The following is a 19,971-nucleotide window of genomic DNA, read 5'->3' as shown; positions in this document are numbered from 1 at the left end:
CTAGAAAAAGAATAGATAAAGCAATTAAGTAGTGCAAGTGTCAGTTCAGAAATTAGAAGAGAAGGATAATAATAATTTAAAAAAAACATACATTCTGTATGGCACTGTCAGATCCAAAAACGTTTTATATGTTGATACTGATAAAAACTAAAGAACTTTTGTAATATGGTTGTTTACATTTTTTGGAATATTTAATAGAGAAAATGCTCCTGAAAATCCCACTACTAACCAGTCCTGCAGCAGCATCAACTTGTCCATGAGTTATGGACAAGAGATGACTCATGGACAAGGCTACATAATCAGACACACTAAAAAGGGAGGAAAGGATTAGGTACCGAGTAACATATTATTATTTATTACTTTGGGGATCTGACAGGTACGCTTTAAGTGTTAGTTCTTTTATAAATCATAAACACTTAGCTGTTGTTATAACTGTTAACCAATAAAGATTAGCAACAAAATGTCAGTTTCCTTACTTTGTTTTTTGTTCTTTTTTGATGGGGGAGAAAGGTTGAGTACAATCAATCTCAAGAAGTAGGATAAAGTATAGCAGGAAGGAGGGGATGCTTAGAAAGTAATAAAAAATCTGTATTTCTAAACATGTAGTAAATAAAAAATAAATAAATAAATAAATAGATATATATATATTTTTTTTTTACATAGCAGCATATTGTAAGTACTGTATACCAAATGCCAATTATCTTCCTAGTTGCACATTGATGGAGGGTGGAGGACAAAGAAGCAGACCAGGATAAACCTGTATGCCCCTGAAAGACCAGGCCTGTTTTTTCAAATCGAGGATGTCTGTCTTTATTAGAGAATAACTCTGGTAATGTTTTGCCAATCACGATAATTCTGACATTGTTTTTTTGTCACAAGTTGTCCTTCATGTACATAGTAAAAGTAAGCTGATATCATTTGTAGTTTTTTTTTTTTTACAATGCAAAAAATGAAATTTTTACAAAAAATTACGATTTTTTGCTATTTTAACACTAATAGGTTGCACATATTTATACTTACTGACCAAATAGTTTATGAAACTTATACTTTCAGATGACTACTTTATTTTGCCTTTTTTTTTGTTTTTAATTAACATTTTAAATTAGTTGGAAGCCTAACAATTTAACTTGAAACTTTTTTTATGTGCTATGCAAGGTTTGCAGAAATTAAAAGGTAGTAGAACATAGGAACACCCCCCCAAATGACCCCATTTTAAAAACTAGACCCCTCAAGGTATTCGCTAGGGGGTACAGTGAGTATTTTAACACCATAGTTTTTTGGCAGGAATTATTACAAAGTCAGTGTTAAAAATTCGAAATTAGCAATTTTTCACAATTGCATCATTTGGGGGGCATATTTTTTGTACATCACTTCTGATATTGAAAGAAATGCACCCTATATTTTATTTAGCTGCTGGTCCCATGTTCGGAAATACCCCCGCTTAGGCCATATATGGTTCCTTGGCCGCGTGGTAGGACTCAGAAGGAGAGGAGCGCCATTTGGCTTTCACGGCAGAACAGTACCCCCACCCCCACAAGTGACCCCATTTATATACCGCACCCCTACAAGTTATTGGCTGGACCAGGGACCTATCTGATTGGTCCTTGGTCGGCTGGCAGTATAATGCATTTGTCTGTGACAGTTAAGGCTCCTGATGGATATATGCGCTATGTTGTGGGAATAAGCACCCGCTCATGGCGAATATATCCATCACTGCTGCGGCTGGGTAGCTCAGTGTGTCTGCTCATGACTGCCGGCGGGAAATCCGCCGCTATGAGTGGACACACAAAGCTACCCAGCCGCAGCAGGGAGCTCATTACCGTGGCTGCTGCATAATGTGTATAATATTACATGCTGCGGATGTCTGCCAATGCGATTCTACACATTATGCATTTTTTTTTATTAGATTCATTTAATAAATGTATTTTTAATTTTTTTTTTACACTTTTATTACATTTTTATTTATTTTTACACTTTTATTTTATTTATTTATTTATTTTTTACACTTTTAATGCTTTGGAATACTTAGTATTCCAAAGCATTGCAGTTATATGCTGCCTGCCAGTTTTCACTAGCAGGCAGCATATTAGGACGTGCCTCTTGCACGTCCTTTCAGGCAATACCCAGGGCAGACCTGGGGGTCTTTGTTGGACCCCCGGCTACCCAGGTATGCAGCAGCACCCCGCGATGCTCCGGGGTGCTGCAGGAGAGACAGAGGGAGCCCCCTCCCTCTGTCAGAACTCCTTACAGCGCGTGGTCACTTCTGACCACGGCTGTAAGGGTTAAACTGTCGGGAGTGAAGTTACCTTCACTCCCGGCAGTGCGGCAGGCCCCGGCCAGCCGCGCTCACACACAGCACCCCACGATGCAGCACCCCCTCCCTCTGTCATAACACTTACAGCCCGCGGTCACTTCCGACCGCGGCTGTAAGGGTTAAAACTGCCGGGACCAAAGTTTACTTCGGTCCTGGCAGTTCAGCAGGGTCCCGGCTGTGTGATACAGCCGAGTCCCTGCCGCGATCTCGTGGGTGCACTGGGCAGCACCCACGAGAATAATGGACGAGTATAGACGTCCTGGTGTCGGAATGCCCGCCAACCTGGACATCTATACTCGTCCATGGTCGTTATCGGGTTAAACAACTTACAGAGCTGGCATTCAACTGTTTGTGAGTAGTATGACGTTACTTTGATCTTCAACACTACAAAACAGAGTGGTTGATATTTTGACTTAATTTTACAAATTATATGATTGGGGGGGGGGTTATGACTGCTGGGGTCCCCCCATGATCGCATAAGTCGTGTAAACAGCCAATAGCTCCCATAAAAAATGTAATGGGTACTCAGGTAGAAAATTATTTTTTTTTTTTATCAACTGGTGCCAGAAAGTTATACAGATGTGAAAATTACTTCCAGTACTTATCAGCTGCTGTATGCTCCAGAGGAGCAGAATCTCTTTTCTGTTTGACCACAGTGCTCTCTGCTGACACTGCTGTCCGTGCCAGGAACTGTGCAGAGCAGGATAGGTTTGCAATGGGGATTTGCTCCTGCTCTGGACAGTTCCTGACATGGATAGAGGTGTCAGCAGAGAGCTCTGTGGTCAGATTGAAAATAAATTAAAAATAAAGAACTTCATCTGGAGCATAAAGCAGCTGATAAGTACTGGAGGGGTTATGATTTTTAAATAGAAGTAATTTAAAAATCTAGAAAGCAGGTACAAAAAAAGGAGTTCAGTAATCAGGTTCCACCTGGTTGCGATATGTGGAGGGGGTGTTTTGGGGGGGTCAGTGTCAGCGCGTCTCACTGAGAACTGTCTGTCACGGCTCACAGCACTGCCGGAGGAAACCAGCTAGGCTCAACAATGGGTGAGCGGGACATAGTCCCATATTCTACTTTACAGCAGCAGCCAAAAGACTTGCATTTCTCCATACAGGAGCACCGCTACAACACAGAGTGCTGCACCTATAAAGTGCACTGCCTTTTTTCCACAGGATTACAACACAGCACATTGCACTGACCATCTGGCACAGTGTAATCATTATAGATAGAGATGAGCGAATTTCTGAAAAATTTTATTTGGCCGAATTGCCGAATTTTCCCCAAAAATTGGTTCCATCTGAATGTATTTGCGGCAAATCACTATTAACCCTTTAAGGACACAGCCCTATTTGACCTTAAGGACACAGCCAATTTTATTTTTGCATTTTTGTTTTTTCCTCCTCGCCTTCTAAAATTCATAACTCTTTTATATTTCCATTCCCAGACCCATATGAGGGCTTCTTTTTTGCGTGACTAGATGTACTTTGTACTGACATCATTCGTTTTACCCTAAAATGTATGGTAAACCCCCCAAAATATTTTTTGCGTTAAGGAAATTTTTTTTTAAATCTAATTTTGAAAATTTGGGGGGGGGGGGGTGTTTTGTTTTCGCACTGTACACTTTGCGATAAAAATTACATGTGTTCTTTATTCTCTGGGTCAATACGATTAAAATGATACCATGGTAACATACTTTTCTGTTATTGCACTGCTGTTAAAGAATCTCAAACTTATTTTTTTTTTTACAAAATCAGTATGTTTAACCCCTTAACGACGCAGGACGTATATTTACGTCCTGCGCCGGCTCTCGCGATATGAAGCGGGATCGCGCCGCGATCCCGCATCATATCGCGTCGGTCCCGGCGCTAATCAACGGCCGGGACCCGCGGCTAATACCACACATCGCCGATCGCGGCGATGTGCGGTATTAACCCTTTAGAAGCGGCGGTCAAAGCTGACCGCCGCTTCTAAAGTGAAAGTGAAAGTGACCCGGCTGCTCAGTCGGGCTGTTCGGGACCGCCGCGGTGAAATCGCGGCGTCCCGAACAGCTTATCGGACACCGGGAGGGCTCTTACCTGCCTCCTCGGTGTCCGATCGACGAATGACTGCTCCGTTCCTGAGATCCAGGCAGGAGCAGTCAAGCGCCGATAATGCTGATCACAGGCGTGTTAATGCACGCCAGTGATCAGCATAGGAGATCAGTGTGTGCAGTGTTATTGGTCCCTATGGGACCTATAACACTGCAAAAAAAATGTAAAAAAAAAGTGTTAATAAAGGTCATTTAACCCCTTCCCTAATAAAAGTTTGAATCACCCCCCTTTTCCCATAAAAAAAATAAAACAGTGTAAAAAAAATAAAAAATAAACATATGTGGTATCGCCGCGTGCATAAATGTCCAAACTATAAAAATATATCATTAATTAAGCCGTACGGTCAATGGCGTACGCGCAAAAAAATTCCAAAGTCCAAAAAAGCGTATTTTGGTCACTTTTTATATCATTAAAAAATGAATAAAAAGTGATCAAAAAGTCCGATCAAAACAAAAATCATACCGATAAAAACTTCAGATCACGGCGCAAAAAATTAGTCCTCATACCGCCCCGTACGTGGAAAAATAAAAAAGTTATAGGGGTCAGAAGATGACATTTTTAAATGTATAAATTTTCCTGCATGTAGTTATGATTTTTTCCAGAAGTGCCACAAAATCAAACCTATATAAGTAGGGTATCATTTTAACCGTATGGACCTACAGAATAATGATAAGGTGTAATTTTTACCGAAATATGCACTGCGTAGAAACGAAAGCCCCCAAAAGTTACAAAATGGTGTTTTTTTTTCGATTTTGTCGCACAATGATTTTTTTTTCCGTTTCGCCGTGCATTTTTGGGTAAAATGACTAATGTCACTGCAAAGTAGAATTGGCGACGCAAAAAATAAGCCATAATATGGATTTTTAGGTGGAAAATTGAAAGGGTTATGATTTTTAAAAGGTAAGGAGGAAAAAACGAAAGTGCAAAAACGGAAAAACCCTGAGTCCTTAAGGGGTTAAAATTGCCCAGTTTTGACCAACTCTAACTTTCTTATTTTTCCGTATTCAGGGACGTGTGTGAGCTCATTTTTTGCAACATGATCTGTAGTTTGTTTTGGTACCCCAATTGCATATATATGCCTTTTTTTTATTAAATTTTTTTTGCAGTTTGATGTGCATAAAATTTTTAGATTTTTTTTTTTTTTTACGTTAATGGCGTTAGCCATATGGGATCATTAACATTACATATTTATTGTTTGGACATTTATGCATACGGTGATACCAAATATGTTTTTTATGGTTTTTTTATGCTTTTTTGTATTAATATGGGGAAAAGGGGTTATTTAAAACTTTATTGGGGAGGGGCTTTTTCACATGTTTTTTTTAAACTTTATTATACATTTATTTTACACTTTTTTAGTACCCATAGGGGACTACTTATAGCAATCATTAGATTGCTAATACTGTTCAGTGCTATGCATAGGGCATAGCACTGATCAGTATTATCGGCGATCTTCTGCTCTGGTCTGCTGAAAGGCAGATCAGTGCAGAAGACCCCGGGAGATGGACGGAGGCAGGTGAGGGGACCTCTGTCCGCCATCTTGGCTGATCTAATCCCCGTGGCAGTGTCGCGGGCGATCAGATCATCAATTATAAATGCTGCACTGCCGCAGATGATGTGATCTGTATTGATCACGGCATCTGAGGGGTTAATGGCAGACATCAGCACGATCGCTGATGTCTGCCATTATCAGTGGGTCCGTGGCTTCTGACAGCCGCCAAAACCTGCCGGGAATGAAGCGAGCACATCTCCTGCGCTCGCATCACTACAGCGCTGTGCGCCAAGTGACACTACGCAGCGCCGTACATTTACGGCTCATGCCGTTAAGGGGTTAAAAATGGCTATTTCTGGGCTACAGAGAGCCTCAATAGGGGTGTAAAAACTTAGCCTTGCCGTAGCACGCATGGGGAGTGTGCGGGGTCAGTGAAATAATACTGTTATTCAATATGCAGTATGCAGATTACAGGCATCGCTATTAGAATTACTGTCGCAAAGTGGAGGTAGCATCAGTATGAGGAGACCATATAGTGGCTGAATGACACAGCGTGGAGGTGGAGGCAGCATAAGGAGACCATATAGTGCCTGAATGACACAGCGTGGAGGTCGCTGCAGCATGAGGAGATCATATAGTGGCTGAATGACACAGTCTGGAGGTGGCAGAAGCATGAGTAGACCACATAGTGGTTGAATGACACAGCCTGGAGTTGTTGGCATCAAGAGGAGACCATATAGTGGCTGAATGACACAGCCTTGAGTTGGCATCAGCAAGAGGAGACCATATAGTGCCTGGATGACCCAGGCTGGAGGTGGCAACAGTCTGACGAGACCATAGGGCCTCACAATTGAAATTATTAAAGATATTTTTTCACATTTAAATTGAAGATTTCTGATAGATAAACCTAAAAAGTTTTATTTAACCCCTTAAGGACACATGACGTTCTCATACGTCTCCATTTCCGAGTCCTTAAGGACACATGACGTATGAGAACGTCATGTGTTTTACCGGCCCCCCGCAACCATCTGGAGCGGAGCCGGTGCCCGATGCCTGCTGAAATCGTTCAGCAGGCATCGGGGCATATCGCCCAGGGGGGTCATGATGACCCCCCATGTCGGCGATGGCCGCAGATCGCTGGACAATTCAGTCCAGCGATCTGCGGCGGATTCCGGGTCAATTGGGTCTCCGGTGACCCGGAATTATTGGCTGATCGGGGCCGTCAGAGACGGCCCCGAACAGCCAGAGCCAGCAGGGGTGAGGTGGCACTGGTGCCACCTCACGATCGCCCTGATTCGTCGGCCGGATTACCGGCCGACCAATCAGGGCGCCTGCTGCGGGTGTCACTCCCGCAACCCGCTCCGCCCCTCTTCCGGAGGACGTGAGCGGGTGCGGGACGTGCACCCCGGGTGCTGGAGACCCCGATCCCCGGCGCCCCTGTTGGGATCGGGGCCCCAGGAGCAGCGGCGGCGGCGGAGACGACGAGGGACTGACCTGTGCGGCGAGGATCGTTGGAGGTGAGTGACAGCCTCCTGCTGTTGCTTAGCAACAGCTCCCAGCATGCAAAAAGGGCAAGCTGGGAGCTGTAGTTATGCAACAGCAGGAGGCAGACCACCACAACTCCCAGCATTCCCTTCTGGGCATGCTGGGACTTGTAGTTTTGCAACAGCTGGAGGCACATTCTTTCTATGGAAAAGTGTACCTTCAGCTGTTGTGTAACTACAACTCCCAGCTTGCACAATCAGCTAAAGTGCATGCTGGGAGTTGTAGTGGTGCATCTGGTGGTTGCATAACTACAACTCCCAGCATGCCCGTTGGCTGTCGGTGACTGCTGAGAGTTGTAGTTTTGCAACAGCTGAAGGCACACTGAGTTAAGTAGCAATCCAGTGTGTCTCCAGCTGTTGCATAACTACAATCCCCAGCATCCCCAGCCAAAGTAGTATGCCTCCAGCTGTTGCATAACTACAAGACCCAGCATGCCCTTCCGCTGTCCGTACATGCTGGGGGTTGTAGCTTTTGCAACATCTGAAGGCACACTGGTTGCAAAACACTGAGTTTGTTACCAAACTCGGTGTTTCACAACTAGTGTGCCTCCAGCTGTTGCAAAACTACAACTCCCAGCATGCACTGATAGACCGTACATGCTGGGAGTTGTAGCTTTGCAACAGCTGGATGTCCCCCCCCCCCCCCTAATGTGAATGTACAGGGTACACTCACATGGGCGGAGGATTACAGTAAGTATCCGGCTGCAAGTTTGAGGTGCGGCAAAATTTCTGCCGCAGCTCAAACTGCCAGCGAGAAACTACTGTGAACAGCCCGTGTGACTGTACCCTAAAAACACTACACTAACACAAAATAAAATAAAAAGTAAAAAACACTACATATACACATACCCCTACACAGCCCCCCTCCCCTCCCCCAATAAAAATGAAAAACATCTGGTACGCCACTGTTTCCAAAACAGAGCCTCCAGCTGTTGCAAAACAACTACTCCCAGTATTGCCAGATAGCCGTTGACTGTCTAGGCATGCTGGGAGTTTTACAACAGCTGGAGGCACCCTGTTTGGGAATCACTGGTGTAGAATACCCCTATGTCCACCCCTATGCAAATCCCTAATTTAGGCCTCAAATGCGCATGGCGCTCTCACTTTGGAGCCCTGTCGTATTTCAAGGCAACAGTTTAGGGTCACATATGGGGTATCGCCGTACTCGGGAGAAATTGCCTAACAAATTTTGGGGGGTATTTTCTGCTATTACCCTTTTTAAAAATGTAAAATTTTTGGGAAAACAAGCATTTTAGGTAAAAAAATATATATATTTTTTTACATATGCAAAAGTCGTGAAACACCTATAGGGTATTAAGGTTCAAAATACCCCTTGTTACGTTCCCCGAGGGGTCTAGTTTCCAAAATGGTATGCCATGTGTTTTTTTTTTTGCTGTCTTGGCACCATAGGGGCTTCCTAAATGCGGCATGCCCCCAGAGCAAAATTCGCTTTCAAAAAGCCAAATGTGACTCCTTCTCTTCCGAGACCTGTAGTGCGCCAGCAGAGCACTTTTCACCCCCATATGGGGTGTTTTCTGAATCGGGAGAAATTGGGCTTCAAATTTTGGGGGGTATTTTCCGCTATTACCCTTTTTAAAAATGTAAACATTTTGGGAAAACAAGCATTTTAGGTAGAAAAAATATATATTTTTTTACATATGCAAAAGTCGTGAAACACCTGTAGGGCATTAAGGTTCACATTACCCCTTGTTACGTTCCCGAGGGGTCTAGTTTCCAAAATGGTATGCCATGTGTTTTTTTTTGCTGTTCTGGCACCATAGGGGCTTCCTAAATGCGGCATGCCCCCAGAGCAAAATTTATTTCAAAAAAGCCAAATGTGACTCCTTCTCTTCTGAGACCTGTAGTGCGCCAGCAGAGCACTTTTCACCCCCATGCGAGGTGTTTTCTGTATCGGGAGAAATTGGGCTTCAAATTTTGGGGGGTATTTTCTGCTATTACCCTTTTTAAAAATGTAAAATTTTTGGAAAACCAAGCATTTTAGATAAAAAATATATATATTTTTTTTACATATGCAAAAGTCGTGAATCACCTGTAGGGTATTAAGGTTCACTTTACCCCTTGTTACGTTCCCTGAGGGGTCTAGTTTCCAAAATGGTATGCCATGTGTTTTTTTTGCTGTCCTGGCACCATAGGGGCTTCCTAAATGCGGCATGCCCCCCAAAAACCATTTGTCGCTCCTTCCCTTCTGAGCCCTCTACTGCGCCCGCTGAAAAATTAACATAGACATATGAGGTATGTGCTTACTCGAGAGAAATTGGGTTTCAAATAAAAGTAAAAATTTTCTCCTTTTTACCCCTTGCAAAAATTCAAAAATTGGGTCTACAAGAACATGCGAGTGTAAAAAATGAAGATTTTGAATTTTCTCCTTCACTTTGCTGCTATTCCTGTGAAACACCTAAAGGGTTAATACACTTACTGAATGTCATTTTGAATACTTTGGGGGTGTAGTTTTTATAATGGGGTCTTTTATGGGGTATTTCTAATATGAAGACCCTTCAAATCCACTTGAAAACTGAACTGGTCCCTGAAAAATTGTGAGTTTGAAAATTTTGTGAAAAATTTCAAAATTGCTGCTGAACTTTGAAGCCCTCTGGTGTCTTCCAAAAGTAAAAACTCATAAATTTTATGATGCAAACATAAAGTAGACATATTGTATATGTGAACCCAAAAAAATATATTTTGAATATCCATTTTCCTTACAAGCAGAGAGTTTCAAAGTTAGAAAAATGCTAAATTTTCATTTTTTTCATCAAATTTGGGGATTTTTCACCAAGAAAGGATGCAAGTTACCATAAAATTTTACCACTAAGTTAAAGTAGAATATGTCACGAAAAAATAATCTCGGAATCAGAATGATAACTAAAAGCATTCCAGAGTTATTAATGTTGACAGTGGTCAGAATTGCAAAAAACGCTCCGGTCCTTAAGGTGTAAAATGGCCTGGTCCTTAAGGGGTTAATGTGCCAATCACATAAGGAGATCACATGTCTATGTAACTATGTCAATTCCTATAGGTCACCTAAGTGACCCAAAAGTAACCCAATTTCCCATATATTCCCAAAACTTTATTATTAATTCTTAATTAAGCACACAATAATTTAAAAGATACAGTGTTTTCCCGCTCCTAAAGTAATAGCTGCTATATAGCACTCTCCGTATTTATGATCGGTGTACACCTGCAGCGTGTACAACCAATATAGGAGCTAACACTGATATTTAAAATCAAAGCTCAGCCCCCCTCAACATGTTTCGCTGCTGGATGCAGCTTTGTCAAGAGGTTAATGGGCACTGAGGTTAGCACGCCATAGTTAGGGTTTATAAAAACTCCCCTTGATGACATCATTGAATTAGAAGCTAGTTACTGATTGGCTGACACGCCATCAGTCCTATCCGCTTGCTGTCATGCGTGTTTGACAGCCCTTTCACCCTATAGTTATGATCGTTCATCAGCAAATCAAATTCCATGATGCATTGTCTACTCGTGAATGGTTAATTCCTTTATGACGTATGTGCGCAGAGAATCCTGCGCCGACACATAGCGCACAGGCGCTCAGAGATTCATTACCTGCGCACTAAATCCTGCACGAATACTTAGTAAGTTTTTCATGCCGGCATTTCATCACATATGTATCACTGCGCACAAGAACCTGCGCGAACACTTAGTCATACACATGTCGCGCCATCATACATGTCACTGCGCACAAGGAGCTGCGCGGACACTTGTTCATATGCATATCACCCTACTATATGTGAATTGCTGTGCACAGAGGCTGCGCGAACACTTAGTTCTTATCCGTTGTGTCTAGACAATTCTTACAGGTAAGTATAGTGCATCACTCTTCTTATTAGGATACTAAGACCTACCCCAATTGAATTTTATTAATAGATGATAGGAATCATAATCTTCAATTTATTTATATACTAAAAGACATAATGATGATAGTATATGTGACTATAATATCACAGATAGATATAACAGATGGTTTATCTAGGTATATGATTAATACTGATGTCAATATATCTGCTGTTGTATGGAGATAGCCTGTAATCCCCTCCTCCAGATGATAATCAAATTCACTTAATTGAGTTATATAGATTGCTGTTCAATCCAATATTTTGAGATTTATCTATATTCAATGTACCCTATCTCATTACCATCCTCTCCTTTTACAGTTCTCTAGGATGCCATATCTACTATAATCATATAAGGTAAGCGTCCTATCTAGTAACATAGGGTTCTCTCTTTCCTATTGTCTAGGTGTCCATCTTATTAATATGATTCAGTTATACTATATCACTTATTATATGTCTGTAGTTGCTGACTAATAGGTGAATAAGACTATTATTGCAGTACACCGATATGTAAACATGTGGAATAGCTTCTATTTCATGTCCATCTTAGATTGGCCATGTGCTTCCAGGTTTAGAACAATATATTATTTTATAGTATTGCAGGTAATATCATATAAAAGGTGCGAAGGTAAATCCTTAATTTAATCCTAATGGGCTCAAACTTTTCAAGCGCTGAATCCATTTCGCTTCCTGTTACGCCTAGCGCTCCGGGTCCCCGCTCCTCCCCGGAGCGCTCACGGCGTCTCTCTCCCCGCAGCGCCCCGGTCAGTCCCGTTGACCGGGAGCGCTGCACTGTCATGGCCGTCGGGGATGCGATTCGCACAGCGGGACGCGCCCGCTCGCGAATTGCATCCCAGGTCACTTACCCGTCCCGGTCCCCTGCTGTCATGTGCAGGCGCGCGCGGCTCCGCTCTCTAGGGCGCACGCGCGCCAGCTCTCTGAGACTTAAAGGGCCAGTGCACCAATGATTGGTGCCTGGCCCAATTAGCTTAATTGGCTCCCACCTGCTCCCAGACTATATCTGTTCACTTCCCCTGCACTCCCTTGCCGGATCTTGTTGCCTTGTGCCAGTGAAAGCGTTTAGTGTGTCCAAAGCCTGTGTTACCTGAACTTCTGCTATCCATCCTGACTACGAACCTTGCCGCCTGCCCCCGACCTTCTGCTACGTCTGACCTTGCCTCTGCCTAGTCCTTCTGTCCCACGCCTTCTCAGCAGTCAGCGAGGTTGAGCCGTTGCTAGTGGATACGACCTGGTTGCTACTGCCGCAGCAAGACCATCCCGCTTTGCGGCGGGCTCTGGTGAAAACCAGTAGCCTCTTAGAACCGGTCCACTAGCACGGTCCACGCCAATCCCTCGCTGACACAGCGCATCCACAACCCGTAAGCCGAATCGTGACAGTAGATCCGGCCATGGATCCCGCTGAGGTGCCGCTGCCAAGTCTCGCTGACCTTCCCACGGTGGTCGCTCAGCAATCGCAGCAGATTGCCCAACAAGGACAGCAGCTGTCGCAGTTGACCGCCATGTTACAACAACTTCTGCCTCTGCTACAGCAGCAACCATCTCCTCCGCCAGCTCCTGCACCTCCTCCGCAGCGAGTGGCCGCTCCTAGCCTCCGCTTGTCCCTGCCGGACAAATTTGATGGGGACTCTAAACTCTGCCGTGGATTTTTGTCTCAGTGTTCCCTGCATATGGAGATGTTGTCGGACTTGTTTCCTACAGAACGGTCTAAGGTGGCGTTCGTAGTAAGCCTTCTTTCAGGAAAGGCCTTGTCTTGGGCCACACCGCTCTGGGACCGCAATGATCCTGCCACAGCCACAGTCCAGTCCTTCTTCACTGAAGTCCGGAGTGTCTTCGAGGAGCCAGCCCGAGCTTCTTCTGCCGAGACTGCCCTGTTGAACCTGGTCCAGGGTAATTCTTCAGTGGGCGAGTACGCCATCCAATTTCGTACTCTTGCTTCCGAGTTATCATGGAATAACGAGGCTCTCTGCGCGACCTTTAAAAAAGGCCTATCCAGTCGCATCAAGGATGTGCTGGCCGCACGAGAGATTCCTGCCAACCTGCAAGAACTCATCCATTTAGCTACCCGCATTGACATGCGTTTTTCTGAGCGACACTAAGAGCTCCGCCAGGAAAAAGACTTAGATCTCTGGGCACCTCTCCCACAGCATCCGTTGCAATCTACGCCTGGGCCTCCCGCCGAGGAGGCCATGCAAGTGGATCGGTCTCGCCTGACCCAGGAAGAGAGGAATCGCCGTAGGGAAGAAAATCTCTGTCTTTACTGTGCCAGTACCGAGCATTTCTTGGTGGATTGCCCTATCCGTCCTCCACGTCTGGGAAACGCACGCACGCACCCAGCTCACGTGGGTGTGGCGTCTCTTGGTTCTAAGTCTGCTTCTTCACGTCTCACGGTGCCCGTGCGGATTTCTCCTTCAGCCAACTCCTCTCTCTCAGCCGTGGCCTGCTTGGACTCTGGTGCCTCCGGGAATTTTATTTTGGAGTCTTTTGTGAATAAATTCCGCATCCCGGTGACCCGTCTCGTCAAGCCGCTCTACATTTCCGCGGTCAATGGAGTCAGACTGGATTGCACTGTGCGTTACCGCACAGAACCCCTCCTGATGTGTATCGGACCCCATCGCGAAGTGATTGAGCTCTTCGTCCTACCCAACTGTACCTCTGAGGTCCTCCTCGGTCTGCCATGGCTCCGGCTTCATTCCCCCACCCTTGATTGGACCACCGGGGAGATCAAGAACTGGGACTCTGCCTGCCATAGGAAGTGCCTTTCCCCCCCTCCCAGTCCCGTCAGGCAAACCTCAGTGCCTCCTCATGGCCCCCGTCCTGGTGTCACACTGCCCCGTGCCAGGCTTCGCCCTCTGCCCTCCCTCCCCATTCCCACTCCTGCTGTACTGCCTGCCGTTGAGGAAACCCTCCATTCTTTCCCGGTGTCCTCATCCCAGGGGAGGCAGTTACCAGACAAAGAAAAGGGGAGACCTAAAGGGGGGGGTACTGTTACGCCTAGCGCTCCGGGTCCCCGCTCCTCCCCGGAGCGCTCACGGCGTCTCTCTCCCCGCAGCGCCCCGGTCAGTCCCGCTGACCGGGAGCGCTGCACTGTCATGGCCGTCGGGGATGCGATTCGCACAGCGGGACGCGCCCGCTCGCGAATCGCATCCCAGGTCACTTACCCGTCCCGGTCCCCTGCTGTCATGTGCTGGCGCGCGCGGCTCCGCTCTCTAGGGCGCACGCGCGCCAGCTCTCTGAGACTTAAAGGGCCAGTGCACCAATGATTGGTGCCTGGCCCAATTAGCTTAATTGGCTCCCACCTGCTCCCAGACTATATCTGTTCACTTCCCCTGCACTCCCTTGCCGGATCTTGTTGCCTTGTGCCAGTGAAAGCGTTTAGTGTGTCCAAAGCCTGTGTTACCTGAACTTCTGCTATCCATCCTGACTACGAACCTTGCCGCCTGCCCCCGACCTTCTGCTACGTCTGACCTTGCCTCTGCCTAGTCCTTCTGTCCCACGCCTTCTCAGCAGTCAGCGAGGTTGAGCCGTTGCTAGTGGATACGACCTGGTTGCTACTGCCGCAGCAAGACCATCCCGCTTTGCGGCGGGCTCTGGTGAAAACCAGTAGCCTCTTAGAACCGGTCCACTAGCACGGTCCACGCCAATCCCTCGCTGACACAGCGGATCCACAACCCGTAAGCCGAATCGTGACACTTCCTCTCTTAGTAACTTTTTATCCAAGTTCCCTCTTCTAGGGCCTAAGGTCACTTTCATCAATCCCCAGAATTTGAGGGTAGTGACCTCCCCACCATGACAGTCGCGGATGTGTCTAGCTAACGGTGTGTCCTCTCCAGTGCGGATTGTGCTTAGATGTTTAGATATTCGTCTTCTAAGCTGTTGTGTGGTTTTTCCCACATATATCTTAGTACATCCGCACTGAGCTATATACACTACCCCAGCCGTTTGGCAGTTGATAAAATCCCTAATTACATATCTGCGACTGTCAATCGGATTTATAAATTCTTTAACTCTGGGAAAAAATCCACAAAAGGAACAATTGCCACACGGGTATGATCCCTTTATAGTGGACCGTAGCCACGTTCCCTCCGTTTGTCCTGATACAGACTGTGAACCAGATGTTCACGTATGTTTCTCCCCCTCCTATATGTGACAGCTGGATAAGGAGGGATCACCTCCTTAAGATCATTATCAGCTAAAAGTATTGGCCAAAATTGGCGTAGTACAGCCATCACTTGTCTGTTGTTGCCATCATATGTTGCAATACATCTCACTGTTTTTGTTTGTGAGGTTGAAGGGATTTTATCTCTCAATAGTTCCTGTAGAGGGGTGTCTCTTGCCCTAGCGAATGCCCGGTGAAGTACTTTTTTAGGGTACCCCCTCCTAATAAATCGCTGATATAATAATCGGCTTTCCTGTAGGAATGTTTCATCATCAGAACAATTCCGTTTGGCCCTGAGATATTGTCCAACAGGTATTCCTCTTTTTAATGGGGTTGGATGATAGCTACCCCATTCGAGGAAGCTGTTGGTGGAGGTGGGTTTCCTATATATCCGGGTTTTTACACTACCTCCAAGGTCCAGGGTGATTTCCAAATCCAAAAAGTTAATAGTGTTTTCATGTATTTCAGAGGTAAACATCATCCCTATAGTGTTCTTATTTATAGCCGAGACAAATTCGTGAAAAAGTGCAATAGTACCATCCCAAAATAATAAAACATCATCTATAAATCGCCCCCAAAATAAAATGTGCTGAGTATATTGGTGAAGAGAATCAATAAAAACAAAAGTGTCTTCCCACCACCCTTGGAGGTAGTGTAAAAACCCGGATATATAGGAAACCCACCTCCACCAACAGCTTCCTCGAATGGGGTAGCTATCATCCAACCCCATTAAAAAGAGGAATACCTGTTGGACAATATCTCAGGGCCAAACGGAATTGTTCTGATGATGAAACATTCCTACAGGAAAGCCGATTATTATATCAGCGATTTATTAGGAGGGGGTACCCTAAAAAAGTACTTCACCGGGCATTCGCTAGGGCAAGAGACACCCCTCTACAGGAACTATTGAGAGATAAAATCCCTTCAACCTCACAAACAAAAACAGTGAGATGTATTGCAACATATGATGGCAACAACAGACAAGTGATGGCTGTACTACGCCAATTTTGGCCAATACTTTTAGCTGATAATGATCTTAAGGAGGTGATCCCTCCTTATCCAGCTGTCACATATAGGAGGGGGAGAAACATACGTGAACATCTGGTTCACAGTCTGTATCAGGACAAACGGGAGGGAACGTGGCTACGGTCCACTATAAAGGGATCATACCCGTGTGGCAATTGTTCCTTTTGTGGATTTTTTCCCAGAGTTAAAGAATTTATAAATCCGATTGACAGTCGCAGATATGTAATTAGGGATTTTATCAACTGCCAAACGGCTGGGGTAGTGTATATAGCTCAGTGCGGATGTACTAAGATATATGTGGGAAAAACCACACAACAGCTTAGAAGACGAATATCTAAACATCTAAGCACAATCCGCACTGGAGAGGACACACCGTTAGCTAGACACATCCGCGACTGTCATGGTGGGGAGGTCACTACCCTCAAATTCTGGGGATTGATGAAAGTGACCTTAGGCCCTAGAAGAGGGAACTTGGATAAAAAGTTACTAAGAGAGGAAGCGAAATGGATTCAGCGCTTGAAAAGTTTGAGCCCATTAGGATTAAATTAAGGATTTACCTTCGCACCTTTTATATGATATTACCTGCAATACTATAAAATAATATATTGTTCTAAACCTGGAAGCACATGGCCAATCTAAGATGGACATGAAATAGAAGCTATTCCACATGTTTACATATCGGTGTACTGCAATAATAGTCTTATTCACCTATTAGTCAGCAACTACAGACATATAATAAGTGATATAGTATAACTGAATCATATTAATAAGATGGACACCTAGACAATAGGAAAGAGAGAACCCTATGTTACTAGATAGGACGCTTACATTATATGATTATAGTAGATATGGCATCCTAGAGAACTGTAAAAGGAGAGGATGGTAATGAGATAGGGTACATTGAATATAGATAAATCTCAAAATATTGGATTGAACAGCAATCTATATAACTCAATTAAGTGAATTTGATTATCATCTGGAGGAGGGGATTACAGGCTATCTCCATACAACAGCAGATATATTGACATCAGTATTAATCATATACCTAGATAAACCATCTGTTATATCTATCTGTGATATTATAGTCACATATACTATCATCATTATGTCTTTTAGTATATAAATAAATTGAAGATTATGATTCCTATCATCTATTAATAAAATTCAATTGGGGTAGGTCTTAGTATCCTAATAAGAAGAGTGATGCACTATACTTACCTGTAAGAATTGTCTAGACACAACGGATAAGAACTAAGTGTTCGCGCAGCCTCTGTGCACAGCAATTCACATATAGTAGGGTGGTATGCATATGAACAAGTGTTCGCGCAGCTCCTTGTGCGCAGTGACATGTTTGATGGCGCGACATGTGTATGACTAAGTGTTCGCGCAGGTTCTTGTGCGCAGTGATACATATGTGATGAAATGCCGGCATGAAAAACTTACTAAGTATTCGCGCAGGATTTAGTGCGCAGGTAATGAATCTCTGAGTGCCTGTGCGCTATGTGTCGGTGCAGGATTCTCTGCGCACATACGTCATAAAGGAATTAACAATTCACGAGTAGACAATGCATCAGGGAATTTGATTTGCTGATGAACGATCATAACTATAGGGTGAAAGGGCTGTCAAACACACATGACAGCAAGCGGATAGGACTGATGGCGTGTCAGCCAATCAGTAACTAGCTTCTAATTCAATGATGTCATCAAGGGGAGTTTTTATAAACCCTAACTATGGCGTGCTAACCTCAGTGCCTATTAACCTCTTGACAAAGCTGCGTCCAGCAGCGAAACATGTTGAGGGGGGCTGAGCTTTGATTTTAAATATCAGTGTTAGTTCCTATATTGGTTGTACACGCTGCAGGTGTACACCGATCATAAATACGGAGAGTGCTATATAGCAGCTATTACTTTAGGAGCGGGAAAACACTGTATCTTTTAAATTATTGTGTGCTTAATTAAGAATTAATAATAAAGTTTTGGGAATATATGGGAAATTGGGTTACTTTTGGGTCACTTAGGTGACCTATAGGAATTGATTTTGAGTATCAACCCGCCATATATTGGTCTACATATGGCCAATATGTAACTATGTCGACACAGCCTGTAGTGGGTGGCAGCACAAGGAGACCATATAGTGGCTGAATGACACAGCCTGGAGGTGGCAGCAGCATGAGGAGACCATATAGTGGCTGAATGACACAGCCTGGAGATGGCTGAAGCATAAGGGGACCATATTGTGGCTGAATGACACAGCCTGGAGTTGGTGGCAGCAAGAGGAGACCATATAGTGGCTGAATGACACAGCCTGGAGATGGCAGCAGCATGAGGAGACCATATAGTGGCTGAATGACACAGCCTGGAGATGGCTGAAGCATGAGGGGACCACATAGTGGCTGAATGGCCTAGCCTTGAGGTGGTGGAAGCAGGAGGAGACCATATAGTGGCTAAATGACCCAGGCTGGAGGTGGAAACAGTCTGACGAGACCATAAGGCCTCACAGTTGAAAATATTAAAGATATTTTTTTACATTTAAATTGAAGATCTCAGATAGATAAACCTAAAAGTTTACTTTAATGTGCCAACCGCATGAGATCACATGGTGGCACAGTAACACAGCCTGGAGGTGGCAGTAGCAGGAGGAGACCATAATCTGGCAGAATGACATAGCCTGTAGTGGGTGACAGCAAAAGAAGACCATATAGTGGATGAATGACACAGGCTTGAGGTGGCAGAAGCATGAGGAGACCATATAGTGGCTGAATGACACAGCCTGGAGGTGGCGGCAACATGATGAGACCATATAGTGGCTGAATGACACAGCCTGGAGATGGCTGAAGCATGAGGAGACCATATTGTGGCTGAATGACACAGCCTGGAGGTGGCGGAAGCATGAGTAGGCCATATAGTGGCTGAATGGCACAGCCTGGAGTTGGCGGCAGCAAGAGGAGACCATATAGTGGCTTAATGACACAGCCTGGAGGTGGCATCAGCATGAGGAGAACATATGGTGGCAGAATGAGACAGCCTGGAGCTGGCATCAGCATGAGGAGAACAAATAGTGGCAGTATGAGAAAGCCTGGAGCTGGCATCAGCATGAGGAGAACATATGGTGGCAGAATGAGACAGCCTGGAGGTGGCATAAGCAGCATCAGGAGTCCTGAAAGTGACCCAATGACAGAGTGGGGCGGTGGGAGGCAATACCAGTATCTGGTGAAGACGGTGGGTGAAAAAAGGAGAACTTGGCATCAAATATGTGGCATCAGGCAGGTGGCAGGATCAGAATACTGGGGCAGGTAGGCAGAAGAAAATGGTCTCTTGTGTAAAAGTATTAAAGTGCACAAGTAAGTATTGAGTATATGCATTACGTAAAACTTAACTTTGAATAATATTCTTAGGATAAAATATATGTAAATAATAGGGCGTATAATTATGGGGTTCTACGTCAAAAACCACTG

At 44.7% G+C, this 19,971-nt stretch overlaps 1 protein-coding gene across 3 annotated transcripts in view; it reads right to left on the bottom strand.

Annotated features, from left to right (window-relative positions):
* The window catches only part of SHISA7 (shisa family member 7), a 199,540-nt gene that overhangs the window by 30,331 nt on the left and 149,238 nt on the right, over positions 1–19,971 (bottom strand). The window lies entirely within an intron of this gene.

This window comes from Hyla sarda, chromosome 10 (assembly GCF_029499605.1).
Source record: "Hyla sarda isolate aHylSar1 chromosome 10, aHylSar1.hap1, whole genome shotgun sequence".
Classification (NCBI taxonomy): Eukaryota; Metazoa; Chordata; class Amphibia; order Anura; family Hylidae; genus Hyla; species Hyla sarda.
This window is presented reverse-complemented; position numbering and strand designations above follow the sequence as displayed.